General features: G+C 33.5%; 1 long non-coding RNA gene across 6 annotated transcripts in view; it reads left to right on the forward strand.

Moving 5' to 3' along the window:
* The first annotated feature begins 9,267 nt into the window (after nt 1-9,267).
* LOC140608074 (uncharacterized) overlaps nt 9,268-26,383 on the forward strand; it is a 74,512-nt gene continuing 57,396 nt past the window's right edge. For all 6 annotated transcript variants that reach the window (XR_012010043.1, XR_012010042.1, XR_012010047.1 and 3 more), the window contains exons 1-6: nt 9,268-9,404; nt 14,824-14,980; nt 16,054-16,306; nt 20,985-21,053; nt 24,052-24,104; nt 24,738-24,937. This is a non-coding gene — a long non-coding RNA (uncharacterized lncRNA). The remainder of the gene's footprint in view (nt 9,405-14,823; nt 14,981-16,053; nt 16,307-20,984; nt 21,054-24,051; nt 24,105-24,737; nt 24,938-26,383) is intronic.

Below are 26,383 nucleotides of genomic sequence, written 5' to 3' on the forward strand. Positions count from 1 at the left end.
AGAGAAAGAGCATTAGTAAGTTGGAAAATATTCAAGTCAGAACACTGAGAGCTGAAAGAATAAAAAGTACATAATAAAGAATAAGAGATTTTGAGATAATAAAAATGTCTAACGACAAGTAATTAAATCTTCAAGATGAAGACAGTACAGAGCACAAAACCAACCAAAGGTTGATATATTTGCCCACCTAACCATGTGTTTTTATTTACCTAAATATATATAGTATATGCACTGACTTTTTGTCATATATTCGTATAATGCCCATTAAAAATTATTTATATGAAGTCCAAAATTTAAGAATAAAGATGCAAGTCCTCAGGTAAGTATATTCTGAGAACTGAGCTGGATAAATAAAAATAAATTCATATCCAGAATATGCTAGTTGTGTGGGATAGAGTCATTTTACAGCTGGACTGGGAATGCTCTATCTTTATCTCTCGGGATCTCAGGATTTCTGACTTAGACTCTTGGCCAAGATAAGAGCAGTGGGGTTTATGACATGCTGTTTAAAGTCTGAAACTCCCTTGGCAACCTCCAGGGCCAGTTTGTTTACTGATGATTTTCACCCAGCATAATCGGTTAGACAGCCTGGCTTGACCAGAGAGGCATAAAAGACTCCATTGGGAACCTCTGCCCTGAGCTTTCCTGAAGTCAAGATTCATTGCACAGATTTTGGTGATTCAAACTGGAGAAGGGTGTCCATGTGTGAATAAGAACCACATTAAGCTTGCATCTGGATGTTTCTAAGACCTGTGATGACTATCTGAACTCTCTCTTGCTGTGTCTTAACGTCAAACCTAAAGACCTTGGATTTGTATATTCTTATGCATTCTCATGAGTCCTTTCAAATACCTGAACTTGTGAAATTTTTTGTAATAAAGTATAAAACTTTAAAAAGAAAAAGAAAAAAATAATCAAGAATACTAGTGAAAACAGAAGGACCAAATTTGACTGACAGCTAATCCCAGAAACAGTAAAAATTAGAAGTTGAATATTAGTTTTGAAATGATGAAAAATTTTTCCTAGAATTTTATGGAAACAATTGTTTTTAGGTATTGAGTAAATGAAGACTTTTTAAAATGCAGAGACAAAGTATTTTCTCTACATTTAGTCTAATAAATATTATAGACTTTTCAGAAATAATAAATCCAGGAAAACATCAATTAGAAAAAAATGGCAAATACACTATATTACATATATCAACACATCCAACTATCAACTGTAAAAATAAATATTTTTCTTTGGAATATTAAACAATATCATGATGAAGGCAAAGTTGTACATAATACTAATGTTGTTCACTATTAGAAAGTATTTAAGAAAAAACGTTTAAAAAGTCTTTTAAAAATAATATGTAAATATATTTGTTAAAAATGTAACGTAATTAATAATAAAGGTATTATTACTCTAATTTGTAAAATAGTTTTTTTATAAAACTTACAAATAGGCAAATGATGACTAGATGAACTGATCCAAGTAAGTAAAATAATTATATTAGTATAATATAGTATACCTTTTCATTAGTACATCTATGCAATATTTTTGTATTTGTTTGCCTGCCACCTTTTATTTTTTTATATTTCAGGCTTTCTTTTTATAATTTAACCACATCTTTAGCAAGCAATATATATTTGATTATTTCTTATCCAGCATGATATTTTTATTTTAATTGGAATATTTAGTCCATATACAATTACTGTTATCATTTACATATTTATCCTTAAACCTGTCATGTTACCCTTTGGTATTTATCCCTCCTTTTCTATTTCTATATATTCTAAGTTTTATGAATTGAATAAAAATTATTTTATTATCTTCTTCAATTGCACTCTTTGTTACATATACCTTTTTCCTATTAGTTATCCTAGAAATTATAACATGATTTTGATTAATCAGAGCCAATATAAATTGGTAATTTTACCACTTCCTTACAAATAACAAAAATGTTTTATCATCTACCAATCCATGTTACTGTTGCTATATATTTTAATTTGAGATACATTATAGATTTCCTGTACACATTATTAGTTTATAGTTTTCATTTAATCCAGATATTTATGCTATATCTTGTTCATCATTTTTTCTTGCATATTCATGCTTCCATCTGGGATTAATTTCTGTCTATAGAGAGAACATTTAAAATTATTTCCTATAACTTTCTTTTCTTTGCCATAGACAAAGATTCCAGGGTTTTTGTTGTACTTTTTAAAAATCTTTTGTTTCCTAAAAATGCATTAATTTTACCCCTGACATATATTATTGGGTTTAAGGTACAGATTTCTAAACATGAATTGAAAACACTTTAAACCTATCATCCATCATTTTCTGGCTTTATTTATGATGAGACCATTGAAGATAATACATATTTTGCTTTGTTTGTTGTTAAGGTTTTCTTTTTTTAGTTTTTTTCTTAGATATGTCTAGTAGTGGTTTTCTTTGTATTTATACAGTTTATAAGTCTTGATAAATTTTTGAAAAATCTTGAAAATTCTAAGCCATTTTTAGAGAGAAGCAGAGACATAGGCAGAGGAAGAAGCACACTCCCTGTGGGGAGCCTGATGTGGGACTCTATCCTAGGACCCTGGGATCATGACCTGAGCCAAAGGCAGATGCTCAACCACTGAGCCACTCAAGTGCCCCAAGCCATTATTTCTTCTAATATTCTCTCTACTTCATTTTGTTTTTTCTCTCTGAAACTACAAAAATATATGTATGCTTTTAATTATTTCTCATTGTCTCTCTTTTTCCCTTTGTTTTCTTTCTTTTCTTCCCCCCTCTATTTCTTAGGACTGAATGAGTATATTCTTTTTACCTATATTCCAATTCGCATTCAATCCATCTGTCCTTGAGCAGCCTGCTTCTACACTCAATTTTTGAGTTCTACATTTTAGTCATTGCAGTATTCACTTCTATAATTTTAAGATACATTTTCAAATTTTCTACCAAAATGACCATTTTCTAAGTTTTTTGGTCATTATTTCAGGTTTTAAAAAGTGTGCCTGATGACACTTATATTTAATTAAAAAATATTACATATGTCAAAAGGCACTACTGACAAGATAAAAAGGCAAGCCAAAGGTAAGAAAATAGTTTTGTTATGCAATTAAGGCCAAAATATATATATTCAAAATGAGAAAAGTAAATTGTAAAAAAAAAAAAAAATTCAAAGAGAATAGATATGTAAGCCATAGTAGAATAAAGATGTAAGAAAGGGTAAGTCTCGTTAGTACCTGCAAAAGTTTAAATTAAAACTCCTCAGATTTTCTATCCTCAGATACGCAAATGTCAGACATTAAGTAGTGGTAAATTTTTGAGAAAGAATTCCCTTACACTGCCATAGGTGTATAAATCGATACAACACTTTTAGAGGCAATTTGACATTTTGTAGAAAAGTCATAGATGTTCATACGAAATAAACCAGAAACTCCTCTTTAAGAATAACATCCTAGTGAAATTTTATCATATACGCACACGAAAAAACTATGTAATATACTTATCTCAGCATTGCTTTTTGAGAAAAAAGTGCAAATAATGTAAATAACCATCAAATCAGAATGAATAAATAGATTATGATATATTTTGGAGTATCTCTGTTCTTCTGGTTACAACTTTCAACCACAGCAGAACTGAATAAGGATCCCTAATCCTACTTGTAAAGCACTACCCTTTCTCCAAAACTTTTTGCCATACTTATACACAAATTTTGTTTCCCTCCACCTTATTTTATTTTTTTAAATTAATTAGACAGGACATATTGAGTATCATGAAACGAGAGAGCTAAAGCAAGTATTGCTCACATTTTACATCTGTGGTGCACAGAAGAAGGGGTTAGAGAGAGAAATACAGAATATAATGGAGTATCTCCCTTTCCTAGAAAATCTCCATGGATGATTATATTCTAAGTTCAATTTTCCATGCTTTGGTTCATTTTTTTTTTGGTGTCTAAGGTATGAAGATAGCTGAAACTAAAGATCAAGGATGAGGAGTGACAGAAGGTTTATTACTCTTTTCCTCCAATTTTACCTTGTAATCCTTCTTTTGACAACACAAAAGCAGACACTTAACAGATCTGGAGATTAAGAGAAAAAAAAAAAGATGGGGAGGTGAGTATACACAGTAAACAGTTCTATTTTGACATAGAGAAGGACACAGAGCATGGAAGAAAAGAGGAAATTTACAAGTGCAGGGAAGATATATAACTCTGATTGCCCCCTGCTTCTTCTGTTCTCAGTGTTTTTGTGTGTTTCTCTTCAGAGTGATTTCTATACTCACCACCTGCTAATTTGTGATGAATTTTTGCTATATTCAATCTTTTCTGAGTCACCTTTTGGTAATAGAGGTCCTTCTTTTCTACTAACATATATTATAGAATATCTTCCATAGAAATATTTCCCAAAAGAGAGAAAAGAATCTGAAATGATTTAGTTTGGAAGAAGATTGTGGTGAAAATAGGGTGATGTGACTTCTGGTCATATTTCATTTTGTGAATTAAATACTTCACCAATGATGTGCTTGTAAGGCGTAGAAAGTCTGCCGAACACTCTTTCCTCATCTGGGTCACTTCCTGATGCTGAATGCCATCTCTAAACTCTAAAGCAAGAAAAAAAATGCAGACACGTCTGGACCACAGATCAGTTATATCGATTTGACAACAGTTGTTATTTTTAGATATAATTCTCCACTTTTCATTTTTCCTGGGGGCTTACAGTGTATAGTCTTCTTTTGATTAGAAATGATACTGAAAATATTTCCAAATTCTGGTCCTGATATTGGTGGTTTAGATCCAGCTGCATTACTTAAGACAAGTTATTTAATCTTTTTGAAATTTAGTATCATTAATTCTAAAATGAAGAGTTTGGACTTAACTATTATAAAATTGCTTCAAAACCAGTCTGCCTTTCCTTGTTTCATCTAACATCGTTTCTTGCTTGAATCCACCTTCATTTTAGATATTTGAGGTTGTATTTTTTTTTAATTTATTTTTTATTGGTGTTCAATTTACTAACATACAGAATAACACCCAGTGCCCATCACCCATTCACTCCCACCCCCCGCCCTCCTCCCCTTCTACCACCCCTAGTTCGTTTCCCAGAGTTAGCAGTCTTTACGTTCTGTCTCCCTTTCTGATGAGGTTGTATTAAATATAGTAATTCTCTATATTTTAACTCAATATTTAAGTTAAAAAATTAATGGATTGCATAAATGCGTTATTTAAATAGTAAAACAATTTTCAACTTATAAAAATTTATCTTTATAGAAGTATAGGTCTGAAAATATTCCATTATTTTCTTCCCTGTATTCCATGAGTTCCAAGCATTCAAGAAGTGAAAACATTAATTTGTCTTAAAAGATCAGAATGTAGGCATAGAAGCATTCTGAAAATCAAATTTTGTTACCTTAACATGTTGTACTACCAATTTGATCACCTATTAAGCAATTTATTTGGAATTAAACACAGGAAATTCTAGCAGTAAGATGAATAAAATGTGATATTCTAGAAACAGAAGAGAAGTTTTCATTGTCTAAATAATTTGGACACAGACCTCTAGTTTAATAGCTTTGGATTTCTTTCACTGCAAAATTATATTGCATCTCTGTAATTCTCCTTTTTGGCACAGAGGACAGGTGTTCTACAGATGGAGAAACAGTTGTGGTTTTATGGGACCTCCTCTCCTAAGCACATTAGTATTTGTCACTCACAGGGGTCCTTTTTCTAAGAATGACAAATGCCCTCATGTACACTTATTGTTAAAAAAGACCTTTGCATCTGGGAAGGATAGAAGACATGTTTACCTTTATTGAATGTGGGATAAGGAATGAAGAAGGTTTCCTGGCACAGTCTAGATATTGATTACACAATAAAGTGGTTTCTTGATCATATATACTATAGAAAAGAGGCTATGGTTGCATTAAAGAATAGTTTTGAGTCAGAAAAAAGCCACTCCCATTTCTACCTTCCCCACTCCAATATACACAAACAAAAAGAGAAAGTTATGCCATGTAAACTGATGAGAGGTCTCTGGTGTCAATAACAAAAGTAACAAAATATTTTGAAAATGATGAGAAAAAATGAAATTATATAGTTCCATTTATCTGCCCACAAGACCACTTTGCAGAACAAGCTTTGTTATCTTTCAATAAACTAGGTCAATAACACGGTTTATAAAAGCCCATGGGTGGGTAGTAGCAGGTGTAGAATAATTACCACAAAGCACTCCTCGGTGGTACAGTGGGTTGGGTACCATAAATGAATGGAGGGACTTCATGAGTTCCCTTTGTGTCCATCACCCTTAAGCCTCTCTGGTTCATTGAAACTTTCAGTAAACCCATTTGGTAATGCCTCTGCTATCAGTGGTAAAAAATCAGAATGCTAATATCTTGCTAACAAAATTTTAATTTGGATTTCATACTTTGCATTACATTCTGTATATAACAATTTTGTTTTCAAGTGGGAGATAAATTTAGAGTATTAGACTTTAATAGCATTTTTAAAATTATGATGTGCTAACAGGTTCTCTAATACTCTGGTAATTCCACAGAAAAATCATGCTGAAGCAAAACCTGCCTCTTAGAAAATGTTTTTCTTAGCCAGAGCAAACACTAATACTTTTGATTAAACATTTTCAAATTCACCTTTGATTTCTTGGTAATATCTTTCATCTTAAAAAACAACAACAGTGATTTAAGTTTTTGCAGAAGAAATTTAGAAAAAAATGTGCTCATATTAGTTATGAAAATAAATATCCATTAGATCTAAATAACCATTAGAAAAAGCAAACGGATATACAAAAAGATGAACAAAAAACATAAAAAGAAAGCTCCCATTCATATTCCACAAAATATTTAGTCTTTATTCTTTCTGAATATTAAATAGTTGTTATGAATTTTTCCTGTTCACCGGAAAGGGATCTGGAGGCAAGAGCATAATAACAATGTAATTTAAAAAGGAAAATAAAACCTCACTAATAAGAACAACAATAATTCTTTGGTAGTCTCTAAAATAAAACCAGTATAAAATTTTGGTACCATGAGATTATTAAAAAAAAATAATGAAAAAAATCATCAAATTCCATTCTTTCCTTACAGTTTTTAATACATAGATAACAAACATGATTGTAAATTGCAATTTAGAGAATCGTAAGTAAAAATTGCAAATTAAAGGATGCCTGGGTGGCTCAGCAGTTGAGCGTCTGCCTTTGGATCAGGGCATGATCCCAGATCCCACAGGGACCCTGCTTCTCTCTCTACCTCTGTCTCTGCCTCTCTCTCTCTCTGTCTCTCATGAATAAATAAATAAATCTTTTTAAAAGTGCAAATTAAATTGTTATGTAAAGCATATAATAATACTTAGATAAATTAATAATCTGAATTAAGTAATACATGACCTGTAAATCTATTTTACGTGATAGGAAACACAGGCAGAAAAGCTGCAGTCTGTAATGTAATGTAAGCATTCATTATGAGGTTAAATACAAATGTAGTTCTCAAAACATGCTACATTTTAAATAAGTAATTTGCATTATAACCATATTAATAATCAAATATAGTACAATTGAAATTTTTATTGTAATGGAATTTTCCATGATTCTATATCTATGTGGTCCTCTCTTCTTATTGTTCAATATCTAATATTAAGAAATAATCACTGACTCCAATCTCCTGTGTCTGGTCCTCTATTCAATTGTTCAATATTTAATATTAAGAAATAATCTTTGACTCCATCTCTAGGTTTCCCTTGTAGTTTCAGTGATAGGAAGCAACCTGTTAGTATGATACTGTGTACCTAATTAAAGACAGTGCACTTAATCAGAATCAGCGTGGAAAAGGCATGGTTTTATGAATCTTCAGGTTAACCTTTCTGAATACTAATTAGCATGTGAAGTATTGAACACCAGTTCTAATTCTGAATAGGTGCTCTGTAAGCCTTACATTATTGGAATGTTGGTTTGATCTGAAATTTTATTTATATGGAATGATATCAAAGGTCACACAATTTTGAAAACCAGTCTATGTACACTTAATAAAACATCCCAACTTTAATTACTAATCCTTTAAACATTAAAAAGATGTTAGTATATGACAGCTATGATTGATGTTTAAATAACAGCAAGTATTTATTATTTGAGTATTACTAGGTAGTCAGCATGATCAACCTGGTCTAAAATTATATATTAAAAATTGTGTTGAATAAGAAGCAAATTAATTTAAAGGTTACATTTGTTATGAATATTACAAAGCAAAGAGAAAGTATAGTCTCTGAAACCTAACTTTAATTTTTTAAAGATGCTTGGTAGTGTCCAAAATAAATGTAAAGTATGGCACATTACTTTGAACTTTCAAAAGTAGCTGAAATGATTCTTTATTCAGTAAAAACTATTTTGGAAATGGAAGCCAACACTAAGGAAATCAGAATCAAATATGCTCAAAAATCCTTACAACTAGTACACAACAACATATACAAAAATGAATTATTTCTTTTCAGGGCTATTAGCAAGATGAGTGTTCTTTATTTTTCTAAGTAAAGAAGTTATGATTATTGCCTTAAAAATAAGGTATAAGGGGGCTCTAAGCATTCAATGAGGGAAAGATGCTTGTAATGTGCTACAACACTCCTATGGGGATTCTCTCATCCAACAACCACACTTCTGGCTTCATTCTTTAATTGCAGGGTGAAATTGCCTATACATCATGCTCTGTTATGTAAAGTAGTTGTGATTGGATGTATTATCATCATGGCATGATATTTCTGCCCCCGAGGAAGGTATTAAAGAGATTTAAAAAATCAACCTTTTTAACTATAGAGCTAGTGTAGCATCCAGAAAGTTAGGTTTCAGAAGTATTCATATTCTTGAAATAAAATTCATCTCATGAGCAGAGGAATGGATAAGAGTTGAATGTTGTTCAAAATGTCATGGGTAGAGAAAAAAATGGTAAGAATAGGACATTTTTTTATTGGCTTCTGTGACTTGTGGCTTCTCAAACTTTTATTAGCTAGATACCCTCTTTTTGGTAAGGTTTTAAAACAGCCACTGTAAAACTCCTTTTTAATTAAAATGCATTTTAAAGGAATGTTCTAGAAAGAATCTTACAAATAATTTATTCAAATCCTATGTAGTGATATAGTCTACCACTGAGCTATCCTCCCTCTAAAGACTGAGTATGTGTGGAGCAGAACTTTAGTTTCTAATAAATGAGTTGCTTATGTAAAGTATTCTATCAAGTCAAATCTTAGGTTTCTTTTTTTTTTCTCTTTTTCATTAGATCATTTTACATTTGCATCAATTTATTTGCCATTTAAATTTTTTTCATAAATAGCATTATATGATCTTCATAACACCTGTTACAAGAGAAAAACATTATTTTGCACCTCTACTAGGTCAACACGGAAACCAAATCTCAGAAAGGTGCAGTATATTTTTCGCTCTAAAGTAATTTAGGGTTTATTTTCAGATATCTCCAAATGTAGTTAACACTTCATAAAGTTTCCCCAAAAAGCCAATTCACCTAGACAATACGACTCAGACTCTAAACTGAATTCTGAGAAAAACTTAAGCTTTTTATTTGTAAAAGCTTTAACCTTGCCAATAACAGTACAAGAAATGTCATTTTTCATCTGGCTACAGCCAGCTTCTTATGGATCTCCACAGAACTGCTCCAATTCTCTTTGTCATGGAACTGAGAAAATTGAAGCTATTCATCAATCCCAAAGAGTAGCATGCTAGGGTGTAAGACTTCAATGACTTTGTTTTGACCTTGTTTTCTCTGGTGATTCAACATAGGTGAAATACACCTAGCTGGTAAAGATTTCAAGGTCACTTTCAAAATTTTTTTAAAAAGGTATGAACTAATATTGATAGATCATCTTTATTTAAATTTGAGAAACTATATATCTAATGATAAATTAACGTTCTTTTTTTAAATAAAGATTTTATTTATTTATTCATGAGAAACAGAGAGAGAGAGGCAGAGACATAGACAGAGGAAGAAGCAGGCTTCCTAAGCAGGCCTGAGGTGGGACTCGATTCCAGGACCCTGGGATCACAACCTGAGCCAAAGGCAGATACTCAACCACTGAGCCACCCAGGAGTCCCTAAGTTAAAGTTCTTTACTGGTACAAACTATTGTACAGAAATAATGCTTGTGGAAAAAAAAAGATAATATTTAAATTTATTTAGCTACTTCTGATTACTGATCTCTTTACTCTTTTATGTATTTAGTCAATAATGATGTATTCTGTCAAAGGAATTTGTGAGTACAAATATCTTTAAGTAAATCCATTAATACTACTGGAAACTAATCTTCTGAAAATAGGTGAATCAAGCCATCTTTGTTTATGAAATCAACATATCATAATCTTTTGGCATAGTGATATTTCTGAACTCCACATCTTAAACTCTGAGACTCTTAGAACCAAACTTTCTGTCACCCAATGGGATATGCTTAGGGAACAAAAAAATAACATCTGACGGGTATCCCTGGGTGGCTCAGCGGTTTGGCTGCCTTTGGCCCGGCGCACGATCCTGGAGACCCGTGGTCGAGACATGCGTCGGGCTCCCGGTGTGGGGTCTGCTTCTCCCTCTGCCTGTGTCTCTGCCTCTTTCTCTCTCTGTGTGTGTCTATCATGAATAAATAAATAAATACATCTTTAAAAAAAAATCTGAATTTTTATCAACCAGTCATATCATCTAAAGTAATAAGCATACCAAATTACTAATTTAACAAATATTTGTTATATTGAAATGTTGACCTGGCAAGGAGTTTTTGTTGTTGTTGTTGTTGAGAGACAAACATTGACATGATTATACAGTAAAAACTGCCTAACACTATCACCTCCCATGAATATTCTTTAACCTTGGAATAACTTTCTTAGTACAAAATGATGAAAGTATTTTGATAGCTGATTAATGCCATTTCTCCACTTATATTTGAAGGTATTTTTCCCATTGTTTCTTTATTCATGTTTGAACTTTGCAAAAAATCATTCACTGTGTGTGATACAAAAAGCACTTAGCATTTTAAAGTGTTATGGTTATACACTGTTGAATATCCAGGGTCATATTTATGTTTCACAAAAATTTTAGCCAACAGAAAATGACCCTTAGATATAACAGAGCTAAGAGAATACAAAAGAAGTGCAGTGTTTCCAGGGTACAAACTGTAAGTTACTTTTCAAGAAATATAACCACTAAAGATGCATTTTGAAAGTTGAATTTTGAGTCTTACATGTTCTGAATAGAACTTGTTTTATTTCCTATGGTAAAACGAATATATTAACATATAATATATAGATAACTGGTTGGGTAGAATTATGTAAAGAAGTAGACAAAAAAAAAGTAGACAGGTAGATAGATAGATGATAGATTTTTAAATTTTGTTTGAGTAGCTCCTTATTCTCTTTCTAAGCTACATAAAACTATACCTAAGGATAAGCAATAACCAAAATGTCACTTAGGTTTTATTTGAGTAAGTGAGGTAATTCATTCTTTTAATTGATTTTTTGTAAAGATGTAAAATAGTTTTAAAGCAAATTATTTTCAAATGTTTACACACTGACTTTTTTATATGGATGAAAATGAATTATATCATTATAAATCAAACTTTCCAAATTAATACATGTAACAAGTAACATATTTGAACATTTTTTTTACTTCTCTAAGATAAAACATGTTAAAAATGTAAATACAAGGAAATGACTGAAGTAAAACGTTCAGTAAACGTAACGAACCATTCCCTGTGGAATGTTACCATCACTGTATTCAAGGGATTTCTCTGAAACACAAATCTTTGCTTTGAATTTCAGTGACTCAGATTGATAAACTTCATGAATTTGTCAGCACGTATTTTGCATTTTCCCTTTAAACTGACACATTCTTAGTGTTTAAAGATTTTATCTGTACCTGCTGACTATGAATCAAAAATGACAATTTTTCAGACTTATGGCAAAAACTTCAGTATGCGAAAGATACTTCAGTAAGTTTTTTATTTGGCATAAGGGAGTGATAGAAAAATAATTTGCATTCTCTAAATGTGCCCAAATAATAACGTTATTTTTACATAAATGAAAAATTACTTCACTATATTTTTTTTTCCTTTTTTTAAATTTTTATTTATTTATGATAGTCACAGAGAGAGAGAGGCAGAGACACAAGCAGGCTCCATGCACCGGGAGCCTGACGTGGGATTTGATTCCGGTCTCCAGGATCGCGCCCTGGGCCAAAGGCAGGCACCAAACCGCTGCGCCACCCAGGGATCCCCTACTTCACTATATTATTCACAAGTTATCAAGTTTTATTTATTTAACATATACTATTTACCTTATATAGATGTATATGAAAAATGCAATCTTCGTAGGCATTTGCAAATACATGTCTATAAATGCTCAAAATAAAATCATTGACTGTAGAAGCTATCCTATTTGCTAAAATACAAAAGAACACACCCAGGTGACAGAAAAGAGAACTTTTTAAAGATTTTATTTTTTATTTTTTTTATTTTTTAAAGATTTTATTTATTCATAAGAGACACAGAGAGAAAGGCAGAGACACAGGCAGAGGGAGAAGCAGGCTCCATGCAGGGAGCCCGACATGGGACTCGATCCCGGGTCTCCAGGATAACACCCTGAGCCAAAGGCAGGCGCTAAACCGCTAAGCCACCCGGGCTGCCCTGATTTTATTTTATTTTTTAAATAATCTTTACACCCAACATGGGTGCAAACTTACAACCTTGAGATCAAAAGCTGCATACTCTACCATCCAGGTGCCCCCCCCAAAAAAAAACTTTTAAAAATTAAGACTAGTAACCATACAGAGGATAATTAGAGCAGAATCTACAATCATAAGTAAAGATCACTTACCAAAATGGATAATGTGCATATTCAAGTTGTTTAGGACCCTAATATGGTCTTCAAAATTACAAAATTTACAGGTCCATGAAATATAGTATTTTGCCATTCAGAACAGATACGAGATTTTCTTATTAGGAAGGTCTTAGTGTCATTATTCTAGTTCTGTGGCCCTTGACATCTTTTTAACTATCATACCTTGAAGAAAAACCTTTAAATTCAGTTAAGTTACATGAAAATATAAAATATGAATGAGAAAATGGAGGAATTGGCAGGTTAGTGAAAATGAATTCAGTCTGAAAAAGCCTACATTTTGCATGCTTGTTTTCCAATATTCTACAATATATTTGCTGTAACAAATTTACTCTGTTTCAAGTAAATTGGTTACTGAGTCTGAATGCTATTCCTAAACAAAGTCCTTTCAGGATTAGAGAAAGATTTTAAAAGAAGCAATGGAATAGCAAAAATAGCAAGAATGAGGTTTGGAACCAGGAAAGTCCCTGGCTTGCTTTGTGGAACAGCATATGATTCTAGTGCAGTTAGACCATATGGTGTGTTGTAGAGATGATGGACCAGGCTGTGAAAGGTACCAAACTGGCAGGATAAGGAGGTTGGTGTTTATTTTGGTGGCAATGAGAAGAGACAATGGAGATTTTTAAGCAGAAGAACAAATGACAAAAACAAATCTGCGTTGTAAAGGAACATGATGATAATATGGCGGACAGTATATTAGTGGAAAAGAGACTGAAAACAGGGAGGTCAGTGAGAACGCTGCATTGACTCAGAGATAGGGTGAAAGTATCTGCTATCTGGAGTAGCATTGCATGGGCTTGAGAGAAATGGATAAATTTCACGCAATGTAATATAAAGAGCTGAGTTAAGAATGTAGAAAAAATAAATTAAAAAAAACCCCACAAATCACCAAAATGGCTTATTTATTATAAAACTCAGATTTAAAAGATACACATTGATTAATACTTTTCATTATATTTTTTGTAGTTGATTAAATTTTTACTTCTCTTAGTATTAGTAAAAGAAGCTATAGAGAATTCCCTAATTTATAACTTTGATTTAAATGTTATACAAATATATATATATATATATATACAGATATGCATGCATAACACACATATACATATATACACACCCATGCTTATGCACATATTATGGATGGAGTACCTAACCGAAGATATTTAAGAGAGCAGAGTCATCTCCTAATTTTTAAAAATTTCTATTCATGTTTAACTATTTCGATTTTTTTTTTTTTTTTTTTTAGTTATTTATGATAGTCACACAGAGAGAGAGAGAGAGAGGCAGAGACACAGGCAGAGGGAGAAGCAGGCTCCATGCACCGGGAGCCCGACGTGGGATTAGATCCTGGGTCTCCAGAATCGCGCCCTGGGCCAAAGGCAGGCGCCAAACTGCTGCGCCACCCAGGGATCCCTATTTTGATTTTCTTAATTGGGAAATACAACATACAGCTTTTTTTTTCCATTATGGAAGACTTTCATTCATATACACATACGAATATATATATTTATATATACTATTTCATTCATATATAATTATTTCATTCATATAATATTATAGATTATATAGGTTTTTATCTCTTTTAGGAGATGCCCTCAGGTTTACTTGGAGCTACTAAAAAGAGGATGATGAAAATGAATATTTGAAATAGGGGTATTTGTAAAAAATGTAATGGGAAGTAACAAAGAGATAACTAAATAAATACACCTATATATGTAAACTCTATACACAATTTAAAAAGCTGTATCTTTTTCTTAAAAATTAATATTAAGGGAAACTGACACCACATAGATGCAAAAAACAAAGTAGATACCATTAAGCGTTACTGGTTGGTTTTATTTCATTTCACTATATTATGCTATGTTGATTTATATTAATGGAAGTAGATAATGGCAAGGAAATAAAGAATTAGATAAATCATGATCGTTTGTGTTTCTTTATGTTTCATCTAGAGTATTAGGTGGTAACAATATTTGATGCAGGTTCACTTTTAATTTGCTCAAGAGATAATAAGCAAGAGTAATTTGGAACATTAAGTATGTGTGCAGTAATCCCTCCTTATCCATGGATGATATGTTCCAAGACCCCTGTGGATGCCTGAAACTGCAGGTAACACTGAACACTATATATACTATTTTTTTCCTATACTGTACACACATACCTATGGTAAACTCTAACTTATAAATTAGCCACAGTAAGTGACTAACAATAATAACTAATAATAAAATATAACAATTATAACAAAATATAGTACTAAAAGTTACATGAATGTGAACAAAATATTGTGTACTCATCCTTCTTGTTATGATGTAAGATGATAAATGCCTCCCTGATGAGATGAAACGAGGTGAATGATGTAGGCATCAGGACATAACATTAGGCACTATTGACCCTCTGATCATACCTCAGCAGGAGGATCATCTGTTTCTGGATCACAGTTGATCACAGGTGACAGAAAATGTGGAAAGTGAAACCACGGAGGGGAGTGGCTGCTATATGTGTATTTTGTGTTCAATATATGGTAAATATTATGCTGGCAACAGAGTATAAAACAATTGGTAGAATTCAGTTCATCCTTTCAATGATCTTGTATTCTAGTTATTGAGATCTTTGTATTCAAGTGACTGCATATAAAATGCTGTGGTTCCTAAGTTGAAACTTTGGGAGCCTCCCAGGTAGAACTAAAACCAGCCTGTGTACTCATGGAGGATAGGGAGGGGCCACAGAAAGAGACCACTCCATACTGGTAGGTAGCAGGTTTAATAAGCAAGGGAACTTACTTGTGAGACTTGACTTAGGCAGCCACAAAATAAATAGATCTCTCTATACCTATCCACCAGAATCTTAAAATTTCATATACAGGCCTTAACTACATCAGTGTGCTTGGTTAAGGTAGTGCTATCACCACATTGCCTATCTCAAGATTTTATCTTTGGGGCAGCTTCTGGGAGTAGAGAAGGCAAGCAGAACCCATATTCCAGGGATGGGAAGGGGCTGAGGAGACTTTAACTTACCCACATCTAGCTCATGGGTCAAATCTGTGGTCATGTCTTCTTGGTGACATCCTCCAACAGTATGGCCACTTGACAAAATATTGAGATAACTCCCCAGCAATTCTGATAAACAGCCACTTCCTCAATGACCTATCATTACTTTCCCTCCACTGTCTACCTTCTGGAAAGGACTTTAGTGAGAAGGATAAAAATGTGGTCTCCGGTTCAAGCATTCAACTTCTCCACATCTTGACAGAATCACTTCTTAAAAAAATGAATGAATGCCAAGCAAAGGAGGTGTGAGTTGGGAAAAAATTTACCAGGTATGAAGAAGAAAGAGCAAGGCCACTGTCACTGAAGTATACTGATCAAGGCAAAGAATGGCAAGGAGATCAAAGGAGGAGACTACTGGTCCAACTCACTTAGGACCTCTTAGAACATGGTAAAGGGTTTTGATTGCATCATGTGTTAAATAAAACAAGCACAAGAATATATTAAACAAGGGAAAGAACAAAATTGGTCTTATATTTTTAAAATATTACATACTAGGCACTTGGGTGGCTCAGATAGTTAAGCTTCTGACTCTTGATTTTTTTTTTGCTTTGTTTTGTTTTATTTGTTTGTTTTATTTTTTTATTTTTTTATTTTTTTGACTCTTGATTTTGGCTCAGGTAATGATCTCAGGGTCGTGAGATCCGGTCCGTCATTGGACTCCATGCTCTCTGCCTGAGATTCTCTCCTTCTGCCCCTCCCTCCCTGCTTGTGTGCACTCTCTCTCTCTCAAATAAATAAAATCATTACAATATAGAGAATACACTAGAAGTTCCTCATTGCAAATTCTTTTCTAGACTCATAGTAGTTTTGAATAATTTAAAACCAATTGTATGACTACTTCTATGTAAAACAATAAGCTCCCCAAATAATTAATAGTCACTCAATAACTAGGGACACAGTTGATTTTTTTAGGTCCAGTTTTGATAGCAAATGCTATTACATTAGATTACGATGTTAGATTTAAAAGGATTATGTGTGTTAATCATAATAAAATACAATGGTTTGCATCTCCCTAAAATTGATCATATTTAGTAATTTCTCAGGGAAAGTAAATGAGTTGCCTCTCACTTTTTTTTCTTTCATTGTGCAAATGATTTCAAACCAAGATGGCTACACAGATGCAGTAAGTTATATCAAAGTGTGAAGTATTTCCAGTGTAATATAATGAGTAGTGACTGGGGCAAACTGCCTATTTATGACCATGAAAAAAAATCCAAGTAAAGGGAGGCCTGGGTGGCTCAGCGGGTGAGTGTCTGCCTTTGGCTCAGGGCATGATCCCGGAGTCCCAGGATCAAGTCCCAAATCACGTTTCCTGCATGGAGCCTGTTTCTGCCTATGTCTCTGTCTCTGTCTCTGTCTCTGTCTTTCTCTCTCTCCCTCTGTGTCTCTCATGAATAAATAAATAAAATCTTTTTAAAAAATCCAAATATATTTTAATACATAATAGGAGAAAAGAAAATAAATTTGCGTGCAGTTTCAGTTCGTAATAAAAAATGACAAATGGAATATTCATCCCCTTGGTCTCTTAAATGAAACTGGACAATGCTTTAGGAATGCTTTGCTAAGAAAGGTTTCAGCTCCAGAAAATAGGCAAGTGACGACTCCTGTGAAAATCATCTCATACCCGTGAAGAAACCATAAAGTCACAACCTCATAGAATTTTTCGGCATAATGGAACTGTTAAGATAATTGAGTTCAAACCCTTTAGTTTTCAGGCAAAGTGACTGAAGATTTATGCCTCAGTATTCCCTATAATACACAATTTTGATTTGCTTTCCGTAGGAATCAGAACATCTGAAAAAACAGAGGATACTTACACTAACTTCTTCCAGTAAATATAAATGGAAGAGGAGAGTTTTCAAATAACATAAGAAATGATATTTAAAAATTAAATTCATGGGAAGAAATCTATTTAGTAGCCTGGGTAAAATGCACGAGATATAATGTGTGGGTGACTAAATATATAACTGAGAGAAAATGTTAATAACCTTACATTTTATCCACTGAATAATCTAATAGTTCTTTATTATTTATTGTTCATAAAAATCTGTATTCTTGTATTAAATAATACCATGCATTTGCAACATGTAATACAATGAATCATTTAAGAAAGTAAGATCAAGAGTGCCTTACCAGTTACAATGCCATTAAAAATATTATCATCACATTCATTCCAGAATCTACTTCATAGGACTGTTATGAGGATTCACCAAGTTAAAATGCATTCAGAATTTATTTACTTTTTAAAGATTTTATTTATTTATTTATTTATTTGAGGGGGAGAGAGAGAGCTCACAAGCAAGGGGAGGGAGAAGCAAACTCCCTGCTGAGCAGGGAGCCCCCCAGTGAAGATCCATCCCAGGACCCAGGGATCATGACCAGAGCCAAAGGCAGATGCTTAACCCACTAAGCCATGCAGATGCCCCCGCACTGAGTGCAGTGCTAAGCTTATAATCACATTTGAGAATTTCTTTTTTCCCAATAAGAGCAAATGATATGTGAAATATCTATTATGTATGTAATTTTGTGATATGATTATATATTGATATTTTAAAGTAAAAGAAAAGTCAATTCTTAGATTATCCAAGTCAGATATAAATGGTAATCTAAAGTCACTTCATACATATCAATCATTATCTGCTTTTATAAAATCTTTAATGTATTCAGAAGTCATTTCATGACAGTATCTCATTAAGTCCTAAGACCCTTTCTAGGTAAATAAAAAATTTATTAGTATTTTCATTTTTTAGGGGAGGAAACTAGGGTTCCAATAACTCAAGTAGGTGAAGTCTGTAATGACCCTGTGATCAGAACTCCACTTCTGCCTTCGTATTCTATGCTGCAATTGAAGATGAGCATATTCACAGTGCTTCAGGTGAAGCCCTTGGTATATGGTCGGTCCATTTACCATATCTATGAGGATTTTTGTGCTTGCTGGTTAACTTTATCAAAATTCACATTATTCTGATTTGTTAGGAATAAAAGTGATAGGAGAATGATTTCCTTAGGCATTTTTCAGAATTTCGGAGGTCACTCAAGAGGTCTTATGTTGAATAGGTCCAGTTTTTGAACTGAATTCACTATTATGAAAATATAATATCTTCAGAGAATGTCTAGGAATGATTTTGCTCACCTATGAATGGTATATTCTCCCGTTCAACTCTTTAATTGACCTAAAACACATTGTGCAGCTTTTGGTCATAATGACTTAATCCTAGAACAGACATTTTCTCAAAAGAAGGAAAAAACTCAAATTATATCGGCACGCAGTATAAAAATGTGATATCTTTGAAAAGAAGTCCTTTTGTTTTTTATTGTTTCTGGCATGCATCATTCTGCTTAGAATCAATAGAGTTAAAATTCATATTTTTATTTTATAGTTTTAGAAGAATTGCAGGGACATCCCAATTCATAAGTGGAATCTTCATTAGCTAATTACCTATTTGATCCAATTTTCCCCACTGATGGGTTTACCTGTTATGTAAATAGAAGTTAAGGGTGTTGGCAAATAGGAAATTCCAGTTATTTCTATTCACAGGCTGCTCAAAGCTCAGTTTGCATCAGAATAATATCTTAGATCCTTATTAGATAACCTTGTAAGAAGAACTCAGGTTTTTACCAGGATGAACTTTCACAGACATTAAACTATGAGACACCATTTCCTACTTAAACACCTGATGTATTAAAGAAATGTCAGAAAAGAAACACCAAACAAAATCATACTCTGAGACAAGTCAATATATCAATGAACAATGAACAAAGCACATGGCCTGTCACTCATGATTATCCCTCCCATCAAGAGGTCAGGTTCAGTGAGGTAGCTTCAGGGTCTTCTGTCAAAGTTGAAATATTTCTTCACAGATATCTTGGACACTGTTCATTATATAACTTACTGAATCTATACTAGAGTTTGATACTGAAAGCACAAGAAAAAGTATCTTCCAGTTAGAAGGATAATGAACCATAGGAGAGCTAAAATGTTGAATTTGTCTTTTTATTAACTGAAGAAAATATAACAAAATAGAAATCCTTATTACATTAAATTGTAGAAACATGCATTGTATATAATACAGTTTTTTAAACTACTGTCTTGACCCAGTTTTGAAGCCCCGGCTAGTGACTGGTTAGTTCCTTTTCTTGAATGGCCAACTAAACCTATACCCAACCTGTCTCTGATTAGGCTTTCAAACTCTACACACCTTAATCAGCCCGACCCAGCTACCAGACACTTAGGGATAGCCAACCTGTGTCCCAGAGCCTGGGAAATTATTCAAGAAGCCAACCCACACCCTGCTTGCAATACATACTCTCTACTGCTCCGACTTGCTGTCACCCTACCCCTTGGTTCAGTCCCTTCTGTGACCTTGCCTGGAAGTTTTCTCTCTTTGGGGGCTATAAATAACAAAAAAATTCTGCCTTTCAGCTGAGTGTCACTGCATTGCACTCTACCATCAAACAAATCTTTATGTCTTATAAAAATTGTGATATAGTATAATGATTACTGGACCAGGCCACAGAACACATAAATTCTAATGAAAGCTCTGTCACTCATTAGCTAGATGATGCATTGCAGATATAACACACAGTTTTAAATTATCCCCACTGAGGCCACATTCTGTGAGGGAGAGGTAATGTTTCTATTATTGCTTTGACTACAATTATCTGGTGGAAATCATCTTGTCCTAATATACAGAGTGAGATTTCTTAAATTAGTATATTTAAGCAAACGTGCACGCATACATACATTTAGTGCAGAGAACATATACTTTTTAACAAATTATTAAATAAGTTGATAGCTTCTCAAAATTTAAGTATCACTGAAACGGAAGAATCTTTATCCTGAGATTTTTATGAAGTCAAAAATGTAAGAATGATTGAATCAAGACTATTGAAACCAATCTAAATATACTTTAGAGTTAATTTATGTATAATAGTAAATGTAAATATAATATTAATTTCTTATTTTTTCCTAAGAAGAATCTTATAAAACCTGTTAGTAAAGTATGGCCCATAGACTATATTTATCCTGATTGCATCAGTTTTGAACTTTTCCATATATTTTCCAGGTTCTGATGATGCTTAACTTTTACACATCACTGATGATCTATTTGGTGATGGATGCTTTCTGATTTGAGGTATTAGCATTCTTTTAAAAATGTTCAACTGATTCTGCACTATTTTAACAACACAAAACATCCAAGTATCCAAGTGTTCAGTTTTCCTTCCTTCTACTATAAGCAAAAAATCTGTTACTCTGAGGGAATTACTTCCTTATTTCTTCATAGAGATAGTTGCCATTGTTTTCTAATTCCTAGTAATTTAAGTACTCTATGCTCAGGCCTACTATCTTCATGTTCTGCCTGTGGAAGGGCTGCTTTATTAGTCTCCACTTGCAGTAAAAAAATAATAAATTGTACATTTATTATAAGCTGAGAAAGTCATTGTTAAAATAAATATTAAGACAATGACACTCCCTTTATAATATGTTGCGCCTTTACAAATAAGTGCTAGCACCAGCAATCCTTATAGTTTATTGTTTCTCTTTTCAGCATGAACAATATATGGTTTATTCTCAAACTCTAAGTGCTCTCAACTCTTAGAGTCTTGCTTTATTCATCTGTAAAACTGCTTTTGCCTTCAGGGTGTTTCCCAAGTTAGGTGAATGGTAGCCTCTGATTTTCATGATCTCACAGAGCCCAAGGCCTACTGAAGTAATTTAATTTAATAAGAAATCAACTATTTTAAGCTCATTCCTCCATATGGAAACACCATCAGTACAGTGGGAACTAGAAATAAATACCACTTTATATGTCCCAAGAAACATTGAGCTGATGATTTTGTTAAAAATGGTCCCAGGGGGATCCCTGGGTGGCGCAGCGGTTTGGCGCCTGCCTTTGGCCCAGGGCGCGATCCTGGAGACCCGGGATCGAATCCCACATCGGGCTCCCGGTGCATGGAACCTGCTTCTCCCTCTGCCTGTGTCTCTGCGCCTCTCCCTCTCTCTCTCTCTGTGACTATCATAAATAAATAAAAATTAAAAAAAAAAAAATGGTCCCAGACCTTTAGTGTCTTGATGGGTCTGACAGAAGCAAGTACAGATTTTCTCAAGCTTCACAAATTATCTGTAAATAAAGCTCTGGGGAAAAACGAGTAACTCTCTCTCACACATACATGAATATAGCTCACACACATTACAATATACACAAATACAGATTACAAAATACACAAAAACAAACTGTAGAGTAAGGCCTGATAAAGACTTCAGATAAAGGAATTATTAAACACATAATAAAATAGCTCAAAAATAATATGAGCTTGAACATAAAAACATTAAGCAATGAACTCATGAACCAAAGGGTTCTATAAATTAAATAAAATAAGATAAAAATAAAATAAAATAAAGTAAAATAATTGAAATGCAAAATCTAGTATATGAGGGGCACCTAGGTGGCTAAGTTGGTTGTTAAGCATCTGACTCTTGGTTTTGACTTAGGTCATGATCTCAGAGTTGTGAGATCGAGCCACTCTGTGTAGGGCTCCATGCTCAGTAGGAGTCTACTTGGAGATTCTCTCTCTTTCCCCCTGGACCTCCCTCTTCCTCTCTCTCATTTAGATAAATAAATATTTTTAAAAATCCAGTGGATGAGTTTAACCACAAATTGATATTTCAGGAGAGAACAGTAAACCAAAAGATAAATATATAGACATTACGCAGAATGCATCAAAGAGATTAAAAAAATGGAAACATGAAGAAAGTCTTAACACATGGATGATAGGAGTTATGGGAAGACAAAAAAAGTTATTAAGTCACAGATATCACTGGAAAATATACAAGCCAAAGGTTTTCCACAAGTGATGAAGTAAAATAATTTATATATTCATGGAGCCAAATGAATCAAGATAATATTAATAAAAATAAATCTAGGCCTAGACACATCAAGGTAATGATTCAAACCACTAAAGATTAATAGGAGATCTTACAAATAGCAAAAATCAATGGCAAATTAACTTCAGATAAATCAAACTGATACACAATTTGAAAAGTAACATTGAAGTTAGTGGAGTAATGTAATGAAACTGTAGAAAAAGTAAGAGTATGCCATTTATCTAGAATATTATACCTAATGATATCCTTTAAGAATTAAGTATAATAAAATATAGTTTCAAAATCAAAGCTGGATTGGCCCCAAACAAACCTTAATTAATGGAAATTCAAAATGTATTAGAAGAAAAAGGAAAACGTGATACTACATGGAACTTCTGCAATTGAAAAAATAGGAGGAACCAACAAAATACTAAAAATACATCTAAATTTAAAATAACAGTAGCTTTTTTTTTAAAAAAAAAAAGAGCATGATGAAATCAATAATGTAAAATAGGTCTAAAACATATGACGAAAGTAATATTTAATTGGAATGGATGATAGAGCTTTAAGTGTTTTAAGACCCTTCTAGAGTTTACGTGGGCAATAAAAATGTTAAATAATATTAGAATGAATTCAGAATGGGTATTATGATTTATATCATATATACAACAATTATATGAGTATATAAGTTCCCAAGTACTTGAGAAAATTTGTAGAATAAGAAAAAAGACTCCCCCGCAAAAAAACTCCCAAAAACTAAGAAAAGAGAAACATACATAAAAAAAGATGCAGGGAAAAATAAGAATAAAATAAGGTGGTGGAAATAAATCTAAGTATCTGTGGTTACAATAAATCCAAATGGAGCAAATATTCTTATGAAGATAAATAGTTTCACACTGAACACAGAAAGCAATTAGACATAGTTTAATAGACACACCAGAATACTGGTGTCTCTTATTATTTGAGAGAGAGAGAGAGAGAGAGAGAGAGAGAATGTGTGTGCACAAGCAGAGGAAGAGAGAAAGGTAAAGCAGACTCCCTGCTGAGGCTAGGGCCAGATGTGGGCTCGATGACCTGATCAGAAGGCAGATGCTTACTGGTACACCCAGGTGCCCCTGAATTTACTTCTGTTAAGCTCCACGACTATATTTTTACCAAAATTATTAGCTGTTGATTATTTGGACCACCTAAATATATAATTTTTGTCTGAAAACCTATGTAAGGCATCTTCTACGGTAACAAAATTAGTCTTTTTTTTTCCTCTTCAGTGAGCTGTGAAGTTCCAAACAAGCATTTTTTAGTGTGAATGAAGACACTTGAGGTGAGTATGGGGGAATAGATTTATTTCTAGTTTTACCCTTATACTAAGCACATAGCTCCTTGGGATTTTAGCCCACTAGGATCATATAGACTCCTTACTTTGGCATACTCTGGGCTTAAGCTTCTTTTCCCCAAGCTACAGGGCAACCACTTCAGCAAATATTCTCAACTCCAATAGTGTTCTGTCTTCTCAGTAATTTCACTTCAGAGAGTTGATTTAAATTAAAAGCACAAAAATATAAATAACTATATGATTATTTATTAAATGCCATAATGAAATCCAAAATAAGAAAGAACTTAATTATAAAATGATGGGTAATTAATTATAGATCATTCACAGCACATAAATCAATACAGTACATTCACAATAGTCTAAAAATATTCAATTGTATTCAAAAGTTTATATATTTATAAAAAAAGAATTCATACTATTTCAACATTTAAAATATATATATATATATAATATATAATATATATATATATATATTAAAATAGTTCCTAAAAGAGAAAAAATAAATTATAATTGGAACGAACTAAACAGGACACTCATAAAGGGTAAAGGGCTTAACTTCACCTTTTAAGAAATAACTGACCCTTATAGCTTAAATTAAATGTTTATAATTTCACCCTCTAGGAAAATTATATTTTATTTTGAAAAAAATCAAACATGAGGTCGAGGCAAGATGGAGGAATAGCAGAGGTCCTCAACTCATCTGGTCCCACAAACTTACCTAGATAATTTTAAAAACATCTGAACACCTACGAAGTCAACCTGAGATGTAAAGAGAGAACAGCTGGAATGCTACAGAGAAAAAAGTTTTTGCATCTAACAAGGTAGGAAGGTGAAAATAACAAAAAATAAATCAAGTGGGGTAGGGGAACCATGACAAGTCGGTTGAAAGTGGAGCCTCAAAAGCCTCTGAGGTATGAAAACCCAGCCCTGGACAAGCGAGATCTTTAAAAGTCCGCACCTGAGTCTTCCCCTGACAGAAAGTGCTTAGCAGAGAAATAGGGCACAATCCCAGGAGGGGCAGTGAAGCCTCAAGATTCCGGAAGGAATAATAACTGGAGGGGAGCCCCAAAGAAAGCTCACAGCAAACCTCTGTCTGATACAGGTAAAGGGCTGGAGCACCATAGTCCTCTGGGGCATTTGGGAAAAGCCAGCAGTTACATGGACCAGCTCTGGAGCTCCCTTTAACCCTAGAGCCTGGCAATGGACAGAGGTGGCTGTCCTCTCTTCCCTTTGGGAGAGGCGGCCCCCAGGAGTGCAGGTCCAGAGGGACAGGGCCATCGATCCGAGGGCACCAAAGTGGACAAAGCCAGCTGTCCTTTGTTCCCCCTGGGACAGGCAGAAGTAGGAAGGGCACAGGAAAGTGAGAACTCTCCTGCTGCTGGGTGCTTGCCCCCATGAGCTTCTATGCCAGTGTATAGTGGGAGACTGAGGTTGAGTACTCAGGAGGAGTAGACTCCAGAGCTGGAAATCTGGCCGCTGCCATTTTTGTTTTTTCTCTTGTTTTCATCTTGCACTTGGAAGAGGCAGGGCCTCTAGAGAACAAAGACCTCGCAGGATAAACAACTCAGCACCTTGCAATGGTCAGGGCATTTCTGCCCAGGCACAGACACCTGAGAATGAGTGCAGCAGACCCCACCCGCAGAAGAACTTCTGGAAGTACAAGGGAAAACCAAGTTTACTGAACAAGCAGCACTGGAAAGCTCCAGGAATGAGGGAAAATAGTATATAGAACTAGAGAGTTTTCTTTCCGTTTTTTTTTTTTTCTTTTCGTTTCCCATTACGACTTGTTTTTATATCAGGTTAAAAAATTCTAATATTTTTTCTCTTTTCCTGCCTTAACCATAATACTATTTATCACCTCCTCATTTTTAAGCTTTTCCCTTTTGACTTTCATATTTCTACAATTACATGTCTTAGATATATTTTTCACTTCTGGATTCCCTTCAACATTTTCAATTTAATTTTGGTATATATATGAGATATGGGTTTCTGTTTTTTGTTTTTCCTGTCTCATTTTGTTTTATGGTGGTGGAAGTTAGTACCTTCTAACACACGACCAAAATACGACACCCAGAACCAAGTGAAATACCATGTTGGTTCACTCTGTGAGACTGTTCTCTCTTCCTTCCCATTCTGTCCCCCTCTTTTATCTTGGTTATGCGTTTGTGGTTGAGGGTCTTTATGTAAGTATTGCTGATTTATATAAATTCGGGATTGAGCATCTTCTAACATACAAAACAAAATGCACTCAGAACCAAAAGGATAAA

Source organism: Canis lupus, chromosome 17, assembly GCF_048164855.1.
Source record: "Canis lupus baileyi chromosome 17, mCanLup2.hap1, whole genome shotgun sequence".
Taxonomy (NCBI): Eukaryota; Metazoa; Chordata; class Mammalia; order Carnivora; family Canidae; genus Canis; species Canis lupus.